The sequence below is a fragment of the Protopterus annectens genome, chromosome 13.part0, assembly GCF_019279795.1.
Source record: "Protopterus annectens isolate FY-2018-M chromosome 13.part0, PAN1.0, whole genome shotgun sequence".
Taxonomy (NCBI): domain Eukaryota; kingdom Metazoa; phylum Chordata; order Ceratodontiformes; family Protopteridae; genus Protopterus; species Protopterus annectens.
The window spans coordinates 1,199,753,183-1,199,770,529 of record NC_056747.1 but is presented as its reverse complement, the minus strand read 5'-3'; the positions used below and the strand labels follow the sequence as shown (position 1 = coordinate 1,199,770,529).

The window sequence follows — 17,347 nt, the reverse complement described above, 5'->3', positions numbered from 1 at the left end:
CCCCATCAACGCTGGATCTGAGATGGCCTTGTATGCCAGACATGGGTCACCTCTGTGCAGTCTGTATGAGACTGAGTATAGAGGGACAGGGCTTTTAGCCTATCTGTATAGGACAGGTGTTTGAGACCCTGGATTTTCCTGGTCAGGGACCTCCATGGTCTCTCCAGCTGCTGCATGTGCTTGACAAGGTACTTGCCAAAGAGGACATTGTACTCGATAATGGGTCTGATAAGGGAGGAGTACAGGGATGTTATGACCTCCTTGTTCCTGTATGAAATGCCCTTATTTATGAGGTGGGCCATGTAGAAAGCCTTCCCATACAATGGAGGCAACATGGTGGTCAAAAGTCTGGTTGCTATCAACCTGGGTGCCCAAGTTCCTCACTACTGATTGTGTGCTTAGTACATTGTTATTAATTATGACAATTAGTGGGGATGCCATTTTCCCTAATGGGAATAATGATGCATTTCTTGGAATTCAGTTAGAGACCATGCTTCTGGCACCAGTTATTAGTCTGGGTGAGGCCCTCTTGGAGGATGTCCACAACCCTAGAGGAATTTAAGACAGCACTCAACTTGCTGTCATCTTATACTTGGTCAGCCACAGACCACTGGTTTTGGCTTGCACCTCAGAAAAGAATATCCCAAACAGTAGAGGCCCCAAGACCGACCCTTGGGGTACATCACTCATTACCGGTTTGCTACTAGAGGTGGGTTCTCCTATTTAGACTGAATGAGTTCTATCAGTGAGCCTGTTAGCTACTCATCTGGTAACATAGGGGTTGATGCCTAGCTGGGAGAGTTTATGTATTATGCCCAAGTGGAGAATAGTGTCGAAAGCTTTGGTTAGGTCATGGTAGGCAGTGTGCACCATCTTCGCTTCATCCATGGCTTTGGTGACTGTTTCGAAGAAGTCGACCAAGTTTAACAGGCATGATCTCCCTTTGAAAAAAACAAACTGTGTGGAGTCTAGCATTTGGAGGTTGCCAATATCCTTGTTTATAAGGTCCATGATAATGCGTTCCATGGCCTTGCAGATCAGGCTAGTTAGGCTGATGGGCCTATAATTGCTTGGGTCAGTGGACACTCCACCTTTGTGTAGAGGGATGACAGTGGCTGTCCTCCACTCAGCTGGGATGAAGCTGGTGCTCAGGCTTTGGTTAAATGGGGTGCCTGATAGAGCTGAGAGCTCATGCTAGAGTTCATGTAGGATACACCCAGTGATGTTATCAGGTCTCATGGAGCCTGTATTTTTTGCCTCTGAGAGGGCATTAAAGACCTGCTCCCTGGTGATGAGGGGAGGGGGCAGGTGCTGGGGATGTCCTGGTTTACTATTGAGGGGGACAGGGGGTTGAAGTTTTCACTGAACCTGTCTACCAGCAGGCTGGCTATGTCTGTGGCATTTGTCTATGTGGTGTTGTTGACCAACACTTCAGAGCAGATTTGAGTGTTACCTTTGAGATTATGGACATATGTGAAGAAGGCCTTGTGATTGTCCTTAGTGGATGTGGTCAATTTGAACTCAAAGTTAGCCTTAGAGGATTTCACCAATGACCTTATTCGCTTATTCAGACAAAGTAGAGATTGCTTTCAACTTGGCACCTGCTCCTTCTAGGTACTGGACAGCAATTTTTTCCTAATATTATAGAGTTTATTTATTGCTGTTGTCCACCAGACAGGTTTACTCTTTTTTGAGGAAGATGTTTTGGTCCTGTCAGGTATTGCTGAGTCCATACATCTATGTAGGTGCTCATATAGTTTTTTGGTATAGGCTTGGACATTAGTGCTACTTCCAACTCAAGGGACAGTGGCTGTGAAGCTGCTTATACCTGCTCTGAGGAGACTGTAGTCAGCTTTGCAAAAGATTTTTTGTTTGACTCTGACAAGGGGGGGGGGGGGTCAGGGGCGATGGTGACTTCAAAAGTGATCGCTTTATGGTTGGATCTTACCAAGGGGGATGACACTGTAGTGGTGCTACAGTGGCTACTTATGTTGGTTAGGACCAGGTCCAGGATATTTTCACCTCTCGTAGGGGTGTCTACTGGCTAATCCAATGCATTGGCATTGACGAAGTTGAGGAATCTCTGGGCATTCATGTTTGGGCTAGAACAGGTCTTCCACTCTATGGTTGGGTAGTTAAAGTCACCCAGGATCAGGGTAGAGGGTTGAATCTTGATGGATTCAAGTAAATCCAGACAGGTGGGGGTGGGTATTCCTGAGTCATGGTTGGGGTATGTACCTAGCTATGATTTGAATAGGTATTTTGTCAGTTAACTGCACTTGGAGTGTCTCTTGTGCGTCATACTGTTTGACCAGCCTGGAGGTATGTATGTCTTTGATAAATATTGAAACTCCACCTCCTTTGGCTTTGTAGACCTCCTTTTGGGGTCTGAAAGTATGGCAGGATGAGTAACCTGGTAAGGCTGGGGTAAGGCTGTGGTAAGACTGGGTTACTCTCCACAGCTTTGAACCGGGTTTCAGTGACTGCACAAATGTCAGCATCCTCCAGGACAAGGAATGTTTGCAGTGCAGTTTCATGGTAAGACTCCTAGCATTTGGCAGCATGACCTTCAAATTTCGTTTAGAAGAATTTTTCATGTTGGTAATTTTGCACTCATGACTTTGCCTAAAAAAGGCACTATGGGGGAGGCAAATGCCTTTGCCAAAATATGTGAAGGAGTTAGAATAAGAGATCAGAGATACGTGAAGGGTTTAGAATAAGAGATCAAAGTGTTTGTGAAGGGGTTAAAATAAGAGATCAGAGAGTGTGTGAAGGGGGTAAAATAACAGATTAGAGAGTGCATGAAGGGTTAGAATAAGAGATAAGAGAAAACGAAAAGGAGTTAGAATAACAGATCAGACAGTATGTGAAGGGGTTAGAATAAAAGATCAGAGAATATGTGAAGGGGCAAGAATAAGAGATCAGAGATTACATGAAGGGGTTGGAATAAGAGATCCGAGATACGTGAAGGGTTTAGAATAAGAGATCAAAGTGCTTGTGAAGGGGTTAAAAATAAGAGATCAGAGAGTGTGTGAAGGGGTTAGATTAAGAGATCAGAGAGTATGTGAAGGGGGTAAAATAACAGATCAGAGAGTGCATGAAGGGTTAGAATAAGAGATAAGAGAAAACGAAAAGGAGTTAGAATAACAGATCAGACAGTATGTGAAGGGGTTAGAATAAGAGATTAGAGAGTATGTGAAAGGGTTAGAATAAGAGATCACAGAGTACATGAATGGGGCAAGAATAAGAGATCAGAGATTACATGAAGGGGTTAGAATAAGAGATCAGAGAGTATGTAAAGGGGATGGAATAAGAGATCAGAGAATGTGTGAATGGGCAATAATAAGATCAGAGATTACATGAAGGGGTGGAATAAGAGGTCAGAGAGCATGTGAAGGGGTTAGCATAAGAGATCAGAGAGTGTGAAGGGGTTAGAATAACAGATCAGAGAATGTGTGAAGTGGTTATAATAAGAGATCAGAAATTACATGAAGAGGGTGGAATAAGAGGTCAGAGAGTATATGAAGGGGTTAGAATAACAGATCAGAGAGTGTGTGAAGGTGTTAGAATAAGAGATCAGACAGTACATGAAGGGGCTAGGATAAGAGATCTGATCTGAGTTACAGCACAAAAGCACGAAAATTACAAAACCAACTGATATTGCCAACATCCTGGCAGATCGGTTCAGTGCTAACTTTACCCCCCTCTCACCCTCTAAAGGGCCCATATCTATACAGGAAGAATGCAGAGTCCCTGTAATCACAACTACGCTGGTAAAAGCTGCACTCTCTAAAGCCAAAAATACAGCATCCATGGGACCGGACAACATCCCAGGGTGCGTTTTACACAAACTTCAGAACGAACTGGCTCCCCACTTAAGCACCATGCTCAATAATAGCCTCGCATCAGGCTTTGTGCCCACTGAATGGTGCACAGCATCAGTTATCCCACTCCACAAAGGGGGAGCCACCACTGATCCCGGGAACTATCGACCTATTAGCCTGACGAGCCTGGTCTGCAAGGCCATGGAACGTATCATCATGGAACTCATAAACAAAGACATTGGTAACCTCCAAACTCTGGATCCCACCCAGTTCGGGTTTGTGAAAGGTAGATCATGCCTCCTGAACCTGATCGACTTCTTTGAGGCAGTCAGCAAAGCTGTGGATGAGGGTAAGGTGGTTCACACAGCCTATCTTGACCTCGCCAAGGCTTTTGACACCATCCCCCATTCTAGAATTATAGCTAAACTCACTAAACTAGGTATAAATCCTTACGTCACAAGATGGGTTGCCAACTGGCTCACTGACAGAACCCACACTGTAAAAGTTGCAGACTCCAAATCTGACCTCAAGGCAGTGACAAGTGGAGTGCCACAGGGTTCCATCCTGGGACCACTCCTGTTTGATATCTACTTCTCTGAAGTACAGGCTAACACAGAAGGCCTCTGGTTGACGAAGTTTGCAGATGACTGCAAACTAGGAGCCATAGTCAAGTCCCCAAATTATGTGGACATCCTACAGAAGGGCCTCACTGAGACAGATGCCTGGTGTCAGAGCCATGGCCTCAAGCTCAATGCCAAAATGTGCAGTGTCATCCCCTTTGGTAAAAACTTTGTACCTATGAACTACCACATAGGCAGCAATCTACTTAACACCGAATGCGTGATAAGAGACCTTAAGACCCAGGTGGACAGTAGTCTCTCCTTTGATAGTCACATCGCCACAGTAGTCAGGAAGTCCTTCTACATGACACACCTCATCATAAAAGGGTTCTCATCCAGGAAAAAAGAGGTCATTGTTCCCCTCTACTCATCACTCATTAGACCCATTATAGAGTACAACGCCCCTTTTGGAATGTACCTCACAAGACATCTGCAGCAGCTGGAAAGGCCACAGATGTACCTCACAAAGAGGATTACTGGCCAAAAACAAATGCCCTATGCTGACCACCTCAAAAAATTCCAGCTTTACTCCATAGCATATCGCCTACTCCGAGGTGATCTCTGCCTAACATATAAAGCTATGTCAAACCCAGAGCTGTTGGACATGCTACACCTAAAGAAATCCCAATCCCTCCAAGCTACACGCTCTAGGGACCTAAACCTTGTCACCACAATAAACAGGACACGCTGGAGGGATAGATTCCTGTCCTAGAGACTTCCTATACACTGGAACAAGCTACCCATCTATGCCAAGCAAAGTTCTTCATTAGCACTCTTCAAGAAAAATCTTGATGAGTGGATGGGAAATAGGAAATACACCCCGGGGATCATTTCTGTGTCTCTGCTGGACAGTGGCACAGGAAAATAACTTTCTTGGGTGGCGTAAGCTATGGTACCTTGCTGGCTAGGCTTACGTAGGCCCTTGGGCCGATAGCCTATTACCTACCTATGAACCTATGAACCTATGTGAAGGAGTTAGAATAAGAAATCAGAGAGTATGTGAAGTGGTTATAATACGAGATCAGATAGTACATGAAGGGGTTGGAATAAGAGATCAGACAGTATGTGAAGGGGTTATAAAATCTGTTTCAAAGAAGGGAGATAAGAAGTTAACAAAGAATTGGAGTCCTGTTGCATTATTCAACTCAGTTAACAAAATAAATATAAAAGTGTTAGACAAGCTCATGCTGAAAGGGATATAAGGCTTATAGGGAAAAGTAATGGAAATGCTAATTTATTGTTAAGGAAATAATGAGGAGAGAAGGTGAGGACAGAATGGTGCTGCGATATAGAGAAAGCGTATCACAATGTGGCAGATTGTTAAGGAAATAATGAGGAGAAAAGGTGAGGACAGAATGGTGCTGTGATATAGAGAAAGCGTATCACAATGTGGCAGATACACAATGAGGTGTGTGCTGGCGTGCTATAATGTAAGTGAAATGTTTGCTGATTTTTTTACATTCACTTTATGATAATAGCACAGTAATGGTTTTGGAAAATGGAAGGCTTCTGAATAGATGGGTTTGATGAATAAGGTAAAACATAGGTGTCCTGTGAGTAGTGCTTTGTCTGCAATAATACATTGTTTGCAAAATATTTCAGAAAGATATAGGAAGTTCAATGGGAATATAAATAAGGCTTTTCTATAGCATTGATAATGTCTTATGGAAAGGATTTAATGATAGCAGCTAAGAACAAATTATGGATGATAGAAGTGATTAAAGAGCTAGAAAATATATTAAATGCATTTGGGTTACAATTAAATGAGAAAAAAAGTAGAGTCCTGGAAGCAGTTAAAATAGGACGTATTTATTTTTCCTTTCTGGAATTAGAAGTGGTAGGTATTAGATCTGCTAAACCAGAAGTTGTTGGTAAGCAGTGACAAGTAATTCTGAAAAAAAAAAAACAATCATAAGTTGATTATGAAAACCATTCAGAATGTAATTTAGAAAAAACGTGCTTATTCAATAACCTCTCTGTTATTGTGGCAGTTAGCTTATATACAGCTTGTCTAGATGGAATTTATATATTTTCTACATAAAAAGAAAAGGAGCTTTTAGCTATTTTATGTAGTATGGGAAACTAGGCTAACTCCTATGTGAAAAGGGATCTGTATAACGAAGAGGAAAATTAAGGTTTTTCGCTTGAAAAATCCTATTGTGCATGTATCTCTGCATTTGTATTGGCTTGTATGGTAATTTAATTTTATGGAAATACTTTGATATGTCATTGTCTTACAGGTAATATAATTTTATGAGGGTCTATATCACAACGTCAAACTTACAAAAGTTTGATCGTTGTAATATTGAACCCTACTGTCCGAAACCCAACAAAACCGATAGCACATTACAGCGATTTTATTCCCAAGTAAAAATAATCGCTGTTCCGTGGCCAAAAAAAAACCTTAACCTTAAACTTAAACTGAAGTGGGGGGCTTCGCCTAGACACCCCCAACATGAAGGGCTGTGACCCCCACAGCCACCCTACTTAAATATACCAACTCCGAGATCGCACCACAGTGGAGAAAATAGCAAAGCCCCAAAAATAGCCCACCGATTTTTTTTCCCTGGGAAAAAAGTCGATGTGCCGTGGCTTCGTTATTTTCCACTTTCGGACTTTAAGGTTCGATATTACAACGTTTGAACTTGTTTTAGTTCGACGTTGTAATATAGACCCAGTTTTATGGAAATACTTTAATACGTCAACTCATAAGTAAAAAAATCTGACTATTTTTGAAACGGGGCAAAAAAGTATAGTAGATGTGATGGAAGGATAGATGGTACAGGGGTCAGAGAAAAATGATACATTCATGCACTAAATCTGAATAAAAACAGATAATAAGAAGAAAGAAAGATCTCTGGTTATAGAAGAATAATAGAACTTCCTGTGATGAGTTTCAATTTATAAATTGCCAATTAAAGGATGTGTGCTGTACAAGAGAGTTGAAAAAAGACTGAGATTTTCTTGGGGGTGGGGGTGGAGGAGACTAGTGAACATGTTTTTTGTTAAATGTATGATATTTACATATTTATAGTGTATAACTGCTAAAATATATTTGCAAAAGTATTACATAAATTTGAATATATAAATGTTATGGATTATATGCAAAATTAGATTGTAAGTTGTGAGTTGATGTACACATACAGTAATATTTTCTGCCATGTGGGTTACTTGGAAATGAATGCATAATCAGTTGTTTAATAAGAAATAGGAAGCTGTTGATATAATCAACACACTGAAGAGATGGTTATGGCAGAAAGGGTGGAGGGGTTGATTTGTGCCGGAATGTATAATCGAATGTAAATAGAATGTAAATGTATCAATAAGATGCATATACTTGAATATGTACATACCATACGATACTCTTTGCAGCACCACCAACTCAAGTTGATGGGACCCCAGTTTCATATCTCATTCTTTATCCAAAACAGGCAGCTGATAAAGTATTAAAATAGCTAAACTTTGCCTACAAGTTCTCACATCTATTGAACTTTGAAAGAAGAAAAACATAGGAATTAACATGCTTATGCTTAAACTTAAGTATTTCTATCCATAATTTCACTCAGCTCCTCTTATGACACTAATAAAATATTCTGCTTTGTCCAACATTAGGGAACTTCCCTTCCTTACATTTTAAGAGGTAGGCTCATTACCAGTCAATACTAGAACAAGTCTTCAAGTTAGGAAACATATTTTGAAACTACTTTTTAATAGATACTTGCCATCCGTTGCCTCTAAACTGCACTCTAAAGCTATCAACGCTTACTCATGTAGATCTACTACTGTCAGTGCCCTCTGGCATATCCTCCCTTCTAAAAAGTTCTAGGTGAAAAGGCTTTTTTATATGATTAGACCAGCATCATGGAATTTGCTTCCTAGAAACCTACATCTGCAGTCAACTGTACATGCAACAAAAAATTATTAACTTACCTAAAGAAAGACGTTAAGTGCAACTGTTTCCAGGATTTTATAGCTGCTGTAATAGTTCTTATTTTTGTAACATAAACTATTGCATGACTGTAAAACCTCAATGAGGTTACATAACTGTAAAACTACAATGATTTACGTGTGTGTGTGTGTGTGTGTGTGTGTGTGTGTGTGTGTGTGTGTGTGTGTGGTTACCTATCAAAACAATTACTCTTTATAACATCTAAACTCAAAACATCAAGACCATAACATCTAAACTTCAAAACATCTAAAAGTCATAGCATCGAATCTCAAAACATTGAAAACTACAAAGCAAGTATAAATAAAATCCCACACACTGTTTACTACGTTTCTGCAGAGGGGGACAAGCCCCTCTGCACCCCCCACACCCCCCCCCGTAAATTAAATATACCAACTCCAAGATCACACTACAGTGGGGGAAAAGTTAATTTTCTAACCCCACTGTAGTGCAATCTCGGTAACACCTCAATAACATCCCACACACTGTTAACAGGGGGCAGGCCCCCCTGCACCCCCCATGTGGGGGGCTCCACCCCCTAACCCCATAAATTAAATATACCAACTCCAAGATCGCACTACAGTGGGGTTAGGAAATTAACTTTTTTCCCACTAATGGTTTAAGTCATACCTAAAAATAGTCCTTGGACTGGTTCATGTACCCAGTTAACAAGTTTAACAAATAGATAAAAGTTAAATAAAATAAGCAGTTAATTTTAAGCTATTGACATATCTTCATATGAGAAATATAGTATTTTTTGATTAAAAGTCACAGCTACTATCTTCATATGAGAAATATAGTATTTTTTTATTAGAAGTCACAGCTACTATTTATCAACTTTCACCTGTAACTTTAATTAGAGGGTGGCTTTTAATTAAGGATGGCTTGTAAAAATAGCAGGTGATACAGAAATATTTATTATTATTATTAATCGTGTGTCATTCAGTCAACACGTGATTAATCTAAACCAAAATGTCTGTTTCCTTGGGAGGTTGCATTTCAAACAGTAACACTTCTGAGGTTCCAAAATACATAAAATAATTATTTTTGCAGGAGAGCAAGCCCCCTGCATCCCTTTCAGCATGGGTACAAGCCCCCACACCCTAGTCTCTAAATATACCTAGTCTGAAGTTGCCCAAAGTCAGAGAAAGTAGAACACAAACATAACCTCCAATTTCTGCAACACTGCAATGTAGTCAATGAGGGACTTAGGTAGCCCTGATACAGCAAAATGTCGACTACATAGCAAACTTTCAGGGTTAGTATTCCAAGACTCACAGTTTGGGCTGCTATAAACAGCAGGTTTCCCAATCTGGATTAGTCATTGTAATAATAAATCACTTCCTTCCCCATATGTCATAACATTTGAAAAAAGAAAGGAATGTCATTTTTTCTACTTTATTCTGTCAGAAGAATAGTACCCATTTCTCAATATGTATGATCCTATACTTTAGAATCCAACTATCACTTCACTTTAGCACAACAAAGCAAATGTCACTTATTATATTCAGTCTGTGGTTGTGTTTGCTCACTGAAGAGTTTTCACATATATTTTCTCCATGTTTGTACTATGTGGCCTGTCTTTCTTCAGTACAAAACTTGTGAGTCTAACCTTGTACATATTGTTCGGACTTTTCACACAACACTTACTTCCAGTGGTACCACTACATGAACTTTCAGAATGTGCTTTACACTCAGGATCTGCCAGCACAATACTAGTACCACGTGGCAAGTTGTCAGTGATTAGCAATGCAATAGACACGTAAGCCACCACTTATGGCCTTTAGTGGAATAAGAGGATTGACATTCTTAAAAGGAAAGTTTCAAGTACAGGCTTTAGTATTCAGACCATGTATTAAAGCTATTACTGTACAGGGTATTGTTTGAGTGAGCGCTATGTAGTTATGATGTTTCCAGTTTCCACAGTACATTCCCTATCAGGCAGAACATGCCCTGAAAACACCAGAAGAATAGCCTAGTACAAAAGAAACTCAAAGCAGGCTCAAACGGAAAAATGAGTGATAGATGCTGTAGAATGCAAAATGAGTTCAGCAAATCACAGGATCTCTTAATTTCTTCCAGTAATGTTCTTCAGAAAGGATTAGCAGTCACATTCTATTAAAAACCACAGTTTCTATTAGACAGCAGCCTTTGTTAGGGGACAGCTTTTATTATTACCTTATTTTATTGGTGCCTTCCAACGCTTCAAACAGAGAGTGAATTTTAATCCAAGAAGTACAGTATCTCATTCTGGATTTAATATGAACATTTTTGCTGTATACATTCACCAATGTCAAATCATAACACTGATATTTTTAAGTTTTGGGGAGAAAGTGTTGAAATATAGCAAAATGATGTATTTGTTAGTCTATAACTAGATCTATTCCTGAGTTTTACTACTCAAATAAAACTCAGACCCTATGTTATGCAGTTTGCACTTTTTCCAAAGTATTCATTCTAATTATTTCTCAGAGCTCTTGATTGTCAAAGCTGTCATTTTTCAGATAACTTCTAAAAAGCAATTTTTGTCCTCAAAAAGATTTCAGTCTCACATTATGAATGTCATCTTCTGTGCCTTTTGTACAAATTTGCTTGCCTTTATTCATGGCATGGCTATAGCTCTCAACCTTCCATCTCTGAAATGAAAAACACTAGCCCGTATAATGAGGAACAAATGGGCAAAATGTGGAACACATATTAACAGTTTACTAACAATTTCAGCTAGGAAGGTCATAGGATGGTTAAAATATGCTGGTTTTCCCTATGAAAAAGATTTTTTAATGAATTAATATGATTCTTTTCTATTTATCATGCATATCAGTTAAAAAAATTCGGAGCCTTTCAGTGTGGAACTTCAAGGAACATGAATTTTTTAAGACCCCAAATGAGGTATGTTCCTCGTAATGAGCTACAATTGAGAGGTATGGGTGTGGCAGAATAAATAGAATCTACTATGAATCCTCACAACCAAAAATGTAGCATTACACTTACTAAGTCACAAGAACTCGCAAATTACATCTCCAGTACACAGAATCCCAGAAGTCATGTACTCATGCTCAGTTTATACACAAATGTAACCATATTCAGACCCCCCCCCCCCGTGGGCAGCAAACCCTACCATCCCCAAACAGTATTATTTCTCCAATGTTGCTGTGCCTCAGAGAGAGCAGTATCACACCTGTGTCGCTCTTTTTTACAATTGTACTAAACCCATATCACACAGACTAAGCAAACATATTAATTTTCCTGTATAAACAAGTGAGAACAAAGTCTGAGCAAACTCAGGCAAACAGCACATAAGATTTTTTTTCAAAATTCACCATGAAAGTGACAGCTGTCAGTTTTCATTCCTGATCCAAAGCAAAAATGTTTTCTCAGCTTGGGATGTGTAGCATATATCTATTGTAAATTTAAAAAAGAACATTTCTTTACTATGTTGTTTGTGTCTCCTCTATTTTTCTTCAAAGGCATAGATATATTTATTTGATTATTTTCTGTTGATGTTGTGAAAGATAACCCACCAGTCTTATTTCCTAGTCTATCCTTTGTTTTATTGATGGTGGGTTTTTCTTTACTTCCTCAGCCTCCCCTTTTTTCCTCAGAAAATTAATTTACTTTATTATTTTCATGTTTTTCTTTCTCTTCTTCAGCTTCACATCTTTTTGCTAATAAAATTCATTTGCTTTTTATTTTAATTTAGGATGGAGTTTAGCTCTATTTTTTCCTCCAGCACAATGTTCTATGTATATATTGTTTACTATCTGGTCTATATTAGATCACCAACCACTTAAAAAAGCGAACGGTGATTAATCGATCCTATGTAAGTGAAAGCTTACAATCTCAAACTGTCAGAGCAGCGATTTTTTTCCTAGGGCACTTACCTTAACCCAAACCCTAAGCCTAAGGTCTGTCACTATCGCACACTCACCTCACCCACTACCTAACCCTAACTCACCTAACCCGCCCTAACCCTCATGTCGACAGAATCGCATACATACCTAACCCGCGCCCTAACCCTAACTCACCTAATCTGCCCTAACCCTTACATCCACACAATCGCACATTTACCTGAACTCGACCCGTAACTTTCCACCACAGCGCTGAAAATACCGAAGCAATAGAAACGGACAACCAAATTCTTTCCTTAGGAAAACATTCGGGTTACTGTTGCTTCGATATTTTAAGCTTTCGCTGCATAGGGTTCAATATTAGAACATTTAAAGGTCTGAAACCTCGATGTTCTAATATAGACCCTTACTATCAGTGTCTGTTTAGCCTTTATTTACTTTTCATAGCTAGACTGTGGATGAAAAGTGTTCATGTGGCCAATCTTACCTTCCCGAGATAAGGAAATTGAGAATACATTAGGGACTGATTACTTTTTATTTGTATCTGATGTCTTGAAAAGTCTATCTAGGCTTGTCCATTTTCAGAAGAGGCATGGAAATAAATGCTGCAAATAATCAAAACTTTATATTGTATAAGTTCCAGACAAGGCTTATACTACAATGTTGTAAAAAACATTAAAATGTTTTTTAAAAGCAATATAAAACAGTCATGTTATAATATTATGTAAAATGTTATAGGCAGTAAAGTCATACAATGAGTCAGCTCTGATAATTTGCATTTAGAAATAGAATGTCAGCTATTTTTAAATGAGCATATTTATGCAGGTTATTGGAGGAGAAAATATAGTCTTGTCAGCAAATAGACCTCAGAAAATAGGTGACTAAAAGGTATTAAGACTATCATCCAGGCAGCTAGTTGGCAGTTGTTTGGAGTTGGGATATATCAATCATCTGTCCTGTATGAGTAGGTGTCTGAGGACAATTGTGGTATGTACCCTCCATTTCCAAAAGAAGTGGGAACTACTGTTGACTGGGGCTGAAAGGAGTCACCACAATTATCTTTGGAGAGTCTTTCTGAATTTTCAGAATGAACTTGCATACTAGTGGAAAGACTAGAAAAGCATACAGGAACATTCCTGTCCAAAAAATGAAGATGCATCAGTTTCACAGGCTTGTTTGCATGGAGTTCTAGAACAGAATTTTGTCAACTGATTGTTGTGGAGGCAAAAAGATCTATCTGAGCTGTTCCCCACAGCTGGATCAATTCCTGGACCCCCCAATTCAATTTCCATTTGTGGGGGTCTGTCCTGATACTACTCAGCTTGTTTGCCTCAAAATTCTGCTCTTACTGGATGCCTGTACTCTGAGATTCTGCTGAAAAGCTAAATCCCAGGCTACCATGGTTAGTTTCCACAGAGGGTAGTGCCTGGTTCACCCCTGCTTGTTCATGTACCACCCTACTGTAGTTGTTGTTGTTGTTGTGTCTTTCGGTTTATCCCAGTTAGGGGTCGCCACAGCAGAACTCCGGTCCGCTAATGTTTGGTAGTGGATTTTTATGTGCCGAGTTACCAGCCGTGATGCACAACCTTTAACGAAGACACGCCCATTCATGCATGCCTCCACACAGAAAACCTTCTAGCTGAGAATCGAATAGGACAACGTCTTGCTGTGAGGCAACAACGCAACCGCAGCACCACTACCGCGGGTAGTATAGTCTGTAATTGCCTGTAACAGTATTATGTAACATAGATGACTGACAGAACTGAATGCACTTATAACTGCCAACATCTATTTTGCTTTTATGGATTTTAGTATATATTTTTTTTTGTTCCAAAAACCTTGCACTTTTATCCCATAGACACTGCTCTCCAAGCAAGGCCTGAGATGTTTGTGGTTACAGACTGTGCTGAAAAGGGAAATGGGTGGCCTGGATTCAGATAAAATTGGGCTCTTTACCCAATAATTACCCTTTTTTTAAACCCTAAAACTAGAATCTAGAATGTCAGGGGATGCTGCTGCTGGGAGCATACTGACTTTGGGTACCACTGAATTTTTCTTATGTGAGGTCTTGCTAGAAGAATTGTGAGAATCTTGGATGGTATAAGACCAGATATCCTAAGAAATTCCTTCACTGAGACTTCTGCTTGAGTAGAAAAACTCAGGAATAGATCTAGATATAAACTACTCTTTCTTTTGGAAGAAAAGCAGTTGCAATTGAGATATCTCTTATAAGGCCTTTGATACTATCTCTCACAACCTTCTTCTGTCAAAACTCTCTAACATTAACCTATCTGTCTCCTCTATCATAGGTTAATAGGTTCATAGGTAAGTACTAGACGAACAGCCCTGGAGCCAATGCAAGCCCAGCCCAATAGTGTTCCCAGTCATCTGGCTTACCAGATGCTAGTTCCCTGTACCCCTCTCTAGCAATGCAATTGAAGTGATCCCTGGGGTGAATTTCCTGTTTCCCGTACACTCATCAAGATTTCTCTTGAAGAGGGCCAGTGAGGTACTCTGCTTGATGTGAATGGGGAGTTTATTCCAGAGTATTGGAAGTCTCCGGGTTAGGAACCTATCCCTCCAGCAGGTTCTGTTTAACGTGGTGATAAGGTTGAGGTCTTGGACCGAGTAGCACGGAGGGATTGGGATTTTTTCAGATGAAGCATATATAACAAAACTGGGTCAGACATGGCTCTGTATTTCAAGCAGAGATTGCCTCTAAGTAGATGATATGAGATGGAGTAAAGTTTAAGTTTTTTTAAGTCTATCTGCATAAGGCACGTGTTTGAGTCCTAAGATCCTCTTAGTGAGGAACTTCTGTGGCCTCTCCAGTTGTTGGAACTCTCTAGTGAGGTACATGCCAAAAGGGGCATTGTATTCTATAATGGGTCTGATGAGGGACGAGTAGAGAGTGATAATGACTTCTTTTTTCCTGGATGAGAAACCTTTTGTGATGAGATGTGCCACATAGAAGGACTTCCTAACTACAGCGGTGACGTGGTTGTCGAAGGAGAGATTGCTATCTACCTGTGTCCCTAGATCCCTTATAACACCTTCAGAGTTAAGTGGATTCCCTTTGATATGGTAGTTTGTGGGCACCGTGTTTTTCCTGAAGGGAATGACAATGCTTTTTTTGGAGTTGAGCCTAAGGCCATGGTTTTGGCACCAGTTGTTGGTCTCCGTTAGGCCTTTTTGTTGGATGTCCACATCAGCTTGAGAATCAACAATAGCTCCCAGTTTGCAGTCATCCATAAATTTGGTTAACCAAAGTCCCTTGGTGTTGGCTTGAACTTCATAGAAGTAGATACCAAACAGGAGAGGACCCAGAACCGATCCTTATGGGACTCCACTTGTAACTGCTCGGTAGTCAGATTTAGAGTCAGCTACTTTCACCGTGTGGGTTCTGTCAGAGAGCCAGTTGGCAACCCATCTAGTGATGTAAGGGTTAATACCCAGATTTGTGAGCCTATCAGTGATTCCAGAGTGTGGGATGGTGTCAAAGGCTTTGGCTAGTTCAAGGTAGGCTGTGTGAACAGCCTTGCCTTCATCCACTGCTCTGGCGACAGCTTCGAAGAAGTCTATCAGATTGAGCAGACATGATCTGCCTTTCACAAACCCCAACTGCATGGGGTCCAGGGTTTGAGGGTTCCCTATATCCTTATTTATAAGATCCGTAATAATAAGTTCCATAGCCTTACAGATCAGGCTCGTCAAGCTGATGGAGCGGTATTTCCCTGGGTCAGTAGATGCACCCCTTTTGTGGAGTGGGATGACAGTAGCAGTGCACCATTCAGTGGGAACAAAGCCAGAACTGAGGCTGTAGTTGAACGGGGCACTTAGGTGTGGTGCCAGTTCTTTTTGTAAATCATGTAGGACACAAACTGATATATTATCTGGTCCCATGGAACCTGTACTCTTAGCTTTGGTCAGTATGGTTTCTACTTGCGCAGTTGTGATAATAGGGATTTGGTATTCCTAAGGTGTGTGGATGGGCCCTTTGGGAGTTGAGGGGGGGAGTAAAGTTCGCACTAAACCTGTCTGCCAAGATATTGGCAATATCAGTTGGTTCAGTATAAGTGGTGCCGTTGTGCAGTAGCTCTGAGCAAATCTGCATATTATTATGCAGATTCTGAACATAACTAAAGAAAGCATTGTGGTTGTCCTTAGTATCCGTAGCAATTTTGCTTTCATAACTAACTTTTGTGGATTTGATGAGGGATCTCAGTTTTTTACTGAGATTTCCAAGGGAATTTTTCCAGTCACCAGACTTTATCCTTTTCTGCAACAGTTTTTCCTTCTGTTGTAGAGTTTGTTAATGGCAGGGGTCCATCAGATTGGCTTCTTTTTTTTAGAGGAGAGCATCTTGGTTCTCTTTGGTATGGCCCTATCTATGCAATTGTGTAAGTGCTCATACAGTGCCTTGGTGTATGATTCAGCAGCCATACACCCGTTCCCCATTTCTATGGATGACGTGAAGCTTGCCACTTCTGTCCTTAGAACCTCAAAATTAGCTTTGGAGATATTTTTCACTGTGGTTTCCTTTTTCAGGGGTGGGGGAGGGATTTGGATATCGATGGTGATTAACTTGTGGTCGGATATAACCAAGGAAGGGTTTATCATAGGAGTAGAGCAGCGGTCCCCCATGTTTCAACTGGTTCAATAGTTACCTCTCCAACAGACAACAAGCAGACAAATTGAAAAAATCTGCCGCCTCCTTCCTTAAAACTCCTACAGATGTGCCCCAGGGTTCTATATTAGGTCCCTTACTGTTTAACATTTTCATCAGTGACTTCCACCAGTCCATCCCCAACGCTAAATTAATCCAATACACAGATGACTCTACAATCATCTGTTCTGCCATCTCCACTTCCTCCCTTCAAAAATTAACTCAAGAGGCCTTCTCTTCCACCAAGCAATGAATGTTAGATAACTATCTAGCTCTCAATGCAACAAAAACTAGACTTATTTTATTTACTCCATCTAAAAACTTTACTATAGACAAGAACACTTTCTCTATCACCAGCCAAAACAATACCCCAGTTGAAATAATACCCTATGCCAAACTATTAGGTGTCTTCATCGATGAACAGTTTAAATTTGATATCCACA

General features: G+C 40.2%; 1 protein-coding gene across 2 annotated transcripts in view; it reads left to right on the top strand.

Annotated features, from left to right (window-relative positions):
• Positions 1-17,347, top strand: part of KCNH6 (potassium voltage-gated channel subfamily H member 6) — a 1,196,060-nt gene that overhangs the window by 758,381 nt on the left and 420,332 nt on the right. The window lies entirely within an intron of this gene.